We start from the raw sequence: 5074 nt of genomic DNA, 5'->3' as shown, positions 1-5074 counted from the left end.
CCAGCATAAATTCCCTGATTTATTTCCTGGTGATAACAGCATTAATGTGAATGCAGAAACACAGATACTCATTCCCTTCGGCTCAATCCTGAAGTGGAATAAGCTGATTAAAGATGATGGAAATTTCACAGGAAGGTTTTCCCAAAGTTTTGAGGGTTTTCCTTGTTTGTTACATTAAAAATACAAATCTTGCCTATATTGTTTACCCCATAGCTTGCTTCAGTGGCTGGAGATTGAGTGAAATGATGACAACACAAGAACCCAGGAAGTAAAATTTGATCCAATCAGATGTTATTTCATCCTCAGTTATTCAGAGATTTTAGTGACATAAGGGATCGTGCCATCATGTAGTCTGACTTCTTACATAACAGGAACCATGGAATTTCACCCTGTAGTTCCTGTACTGTGTCCAATAAAAATATGGTTGAGTTACAGCATAGTGTTTAGAAAGGCATCTGGTCTTGATTTTAAGAGTCCGGGTAAAATGTTTGTTCCTAATGCTCAGGTCATTCTAAAATGGGATGGGCACCTAATTCACTTAGACTTTTAATATTTTAGTTCCCTCTTTGAAAAATGCCTGCCATGATTGGTATGGAGCCATACCAACATACAACATAGCCATACAACTAATTTATTGCCTAATGTTGCTTACAGTGATCTCTGTAGAGAGGGAAAACAACATGGACCTACTGAGGACCTTACTGTTTCTTTTGTATTGTAAGGATCTTCACCTCTCATTTATCCTTTCCAAATGCATTTTTATTAAAAGAGATTCATAATAATTTCTTGCAGTGTAATAAGAAAAATAAAAGAAGTTTGAGTCAGAAAAACAGTGAAATACATCCTTAACATTTATATATTAAAAATAATTACAATTACAGATTAATAGAAGGCTGTAAACTTTGCCACTGTAGTACTGGCACTTTGGAAAACCCGAGTAGCAAAGCTTTTCAGCTGTGTACCTGGCCAGGCAATTTTGAGGACTGTATCTACATCCTCAATGAGAAAATCATATGCTGTGATTTCTCTTTCTTTATGTAGTTTCTAATGATGCTTCTGCAGCCTTTGGTCAAAATTCTCAAAGAACTTTCCAGAGCTGTAGTTGACCAAGAATATATGATCAACAAACAATATCTGAAAACTAAGGTTGGGAAAGGACAAAGTGATATGTGAAATGATCTAATACCCTTTCTTGGTCTGCATCATCCAGTTGGAGGATTTCATGTTGAGAAGCATGAGCGCTAAACAGTAATCCTTAACTTCTACTCAGGTAGGAGAAAACCTATCCTTCATGTTACCATCCAGTTGGGCAGTCATCAAGGTACTGTCATTGTCAAGAGTCTCTTATCTGTAGGTACAAAGAATGGGACAGAAGATGAGAGGCACTGCCATCAGCTTTACCATTGGTGAAGTCTTTTTTCCCTTCCTGTTGTAGCTGATGTTGAGTAGAAGTCACTGCTGGTGGGCTAACAAAATCACAGTGGGAGGAATGGCATCTGCTTGCAGGGATGTCAGCTGGGGTGCGCTGCCACATAGTGCCTGCACCTAAGCCTCACCTTCCAGATATTATCTCAGGGTGCCACTGAAGGCTTTGAACGAAAAGAGGCCAAATGTAACCTTTCTAGTGGAGCACAAGGGTCTCACAGAAGGATAGCAGCAAACACCTGTGTAGAGTGAGGGAGGTAGCAATGCTCAAAACACTGTCAGATTATTTGCTTGCAGAGTCGGAGCCCTCAATCAGTTTATGTCTTAATTCTCTTAAACTGCCCATATCTAGGACATTTGATCATGAGAATATCCATGTCAAAGAGAGAGAGATCCTTACAGCAAGCAGGAATAAGAGACTTTAATTTCTTACTCAGTTAGAAAGTGTCATGAAAAGAAATTTTAAAATGGTTGTAGAGGAGAGATGCAGAGGAGGCGTAATGAGATTGAAATAGAAATTTTCAATATGCAAAATAAGTTACTAAAAACACAAACCCACAAACAAATATATTGTATCTATTCTAACTCTGCTTCAAAGTGAGATAAAATCTGAACTTCTGTTTTTCATTGATGGTTTTGAAGATTTAGCCAGTTATTTTCATGGAGAATTGCTATGTCACCATTTAATCAGAACAAATAAGACATCACAGAACAGGCAATGTTTGTTGTTTATTTCCTGAAGACCAGTAAGAATGCAATATGATAAATAGGAAAATTAGACTGCTTAAAATGTTAGCTCAATAAAGGATATCACATATTGTTTATGGATTGCAGGGAGGTTTTGCAATTATTTTTTTAATTGTTCCTGGATTACTTGTGGGCATGTGACATAATTTATGTTGTTATGTTGTCAGGCTTCTGATCATGGGAAGGACTATTTGTTTAGACTGTGTAGCTCTTCACTTTAATTCGCTCTGGCTCCAGTGTGACATGTTAAAACTACTATCAATGGAAAACCCAAATTTCCCAGAAAGACTTAAAAGAGCACCCTCAGTGAACTGAAATTATCTCCTCTTAAAGCTAATTACCTTGGTATACTTAAGCAAGTAGCACTATAGGAAATCTGTTTCTTTAGACTTTCTTCTATTTCTTTAAATGCCTCAGGTCAGCATGAATAATTATTGTTTGCTTTTATTGCACTTTCTTTCATTATTCATCTACATGCCTCTGAAAGGACATAAAACTAAAATAATCCAACAAATTAAGAGCAATTTTTTGAGACACACATTCATTATTAAAACACAAACAGAAAATATTTTCACCTTTCAGTTTATTTTATTAGAAAGAAAGCACTGTGAGGTTTCTATTTAATAGGAAGCTTTAAAGCATTAATGAGTCTCACAGGGAAGTTATTGCAAGTAAATATGGAATGTGTCCAAAATTAAATACATTCTACAATTATCTGTTACCTAAGGGCTGTATGTAGGAGAAATACGCATCAAAGGTCACTTGCTGATGAAAGCAACACATGATTCTGCATTCTATGTCTTCTTCTTTCAAGACAGTCCACCTACCATGAGCAATGTGGCAATTTTCCAAGTCCACAAGAATGGGTTTGGAGCAGTTTCTTTGTTTTGTTTTTTATTTGTTTGTGGTTTTAAAGCCCCACATCCCAAGGATTTTATGACCTCACAGGAGCTGCCTTTTGTAAGGGCTAACCTGGGAGAGGAAACTCTCATACTCCAAAGCATTCAGTGTGGACTGGAGCAAATGGGCTGCCTTACTTCTTACCAAAGGTGAGAAGGGGTTGTGAGGAGAGACTTCAACACAGCTCACTATCACCAATACCCTACTTCCATTTATTTTTATATAAATTAGGCACTGCTTTCCCAGACTTATAATTAAGAGTGTTCTTTCCCTATTAGTGCTGTATGATTCAGCTCATCCTTTGTGCAACTCAGGCATGTACATATGGACTCCCCTACACCTATTCAGACTGGAGCTGCATTCATCCCTCTCTAGATAGGTATTATTGAGACACTGCCAAATGCACTTTGTCACAAACACCTTGTACTGATTTTGTTTCAGCAGTTAAATGTAACAAAAGTTGAGACATGAATATAAATAAGGAATTATACAAAAAAAGTTAATTTATTTGAAATGAATGAATGATAGGTCAGTATTGCTACACCTTTTCTAATCCTGCATTATCCATGTGGAAAATAGCCATTACTCTCCTTCATTGCCTGTTTAGTACAAGTTAAGGAAAAACACTGAACAAAAATTTAAAGCAAGTTTTTAGATACAGTCTTTTTTTTAATTGTCATGGAAACAAATAAAAACACTGCCACAGCAAATAAAAAATCAAAGCACCTTCTGCAAGCAACCATAATTGCTCACATATCTGCTTGTCTGTTCATCACCCCAGTATCATTTGTCAAGCTCTTTGGACAAAGATTAATTTTTGGCCCAAAAGGCAGCAAAATGAAACCTCTAAATATCATGATCATTTTAGTAATCCTCCCAGTAATATTACTCCTTATCCTAGACTTTGCTTATGTAGTCTTCCCTTTTTCTACACTAAGCTATTGATCATATTGTAAGGAGCTTGTCATGTTGAACCTCTCTCCCCTAGATTAGCTAGTTTAGAAATACTTTCCTTTTAAAGGTCAGTATTCATGTTTAGAAGAAAGAGAAAAAAATATTGATGTAAAAAGCCTGCTGGAGAGTAAGACATCTAGAAGAAAAGGGATTTTTAAATTATGTTATTTTCAGAAGTGAGCTACAGATCAGCAGTCATAGAGCTGCGAATCTCTTGTTATTTTAGCCCTAACTACACAGGATGTTTTCTATGGCCAAAAAATCTCTTAGGGAAAAAACTCTTCATGAACTCCTGGCTACAGAGTCATCCTGCAAAAGGGAATAACACTGCTAATTGCATAGGAAAATAATTCCCCTTATCAGTATCCCCTTTTGGTTCTATTCTTGTCTTTTTGGTTTAGGGATGAGAATGACACTTCCTAATAAGCTGCATTTAGTATGCCTCTCAGTAACATGATAATGGAGAAATGCACTGATTTGCTGTGCCTTCCATAATGAAATCTATCTAGTTTTTTATCTTTATGTAACAATGATAATGATAAAAATTTGCTTTAAACTCTTGTGAGAATTCCTCTATTTTATCCAATAGCATATAATGATGAGCTTACCAGTTTATGAAATATTTTCTTTTCAGATGGATAATAGTCATCTCTCTGAACAGAATCAGAAAAACAATTTACATGGATGAGAACCAAAACTACTTGAACCATAAGTTTAGAAAACAAGAAAATGTAGACTGCTTCTTCAAAGGCATAGTCCAGATGTGAGATGTACAAGTTAAAATGCTCCCTGCAGCAGACAAGTCTAAATTCTTGTGTGTTAACAAGTGCACATTAATGTTTGCAGTAACCAGTTTGGGGGTTTTGGGTTTTGGCTTGGGTTGCACTAGGATTTTTTGATATTTTTTATTAATTAGTTAAATTCTGTAGCAAAATTTTTAAAAATCCTGCAGCAAAAGCAGATGTCTTACCATGAAAAAGCAACCAAAGAAAAATAGACTAGAGTTGAGTAGAGAGTAGAGTAAGTTATTTATTTGAATGCAGTTTGG

This window comes from Passer domesticus, chromosome 4 (assembly GCF_036417665.1).
Source record: "Passer domesticus isolate bPasDom1 chromosome 4, bPasDom1.hap1, whole genome shotgun sequence".
Lineage (NCBI taxonomy): Eukaryota > Metazoa > Chordata > Aves > Passeriformes > Passeridae > Passer > Passer domesticus.
This window is presented reverse-complemented; position numbering follows the sequence as displayed.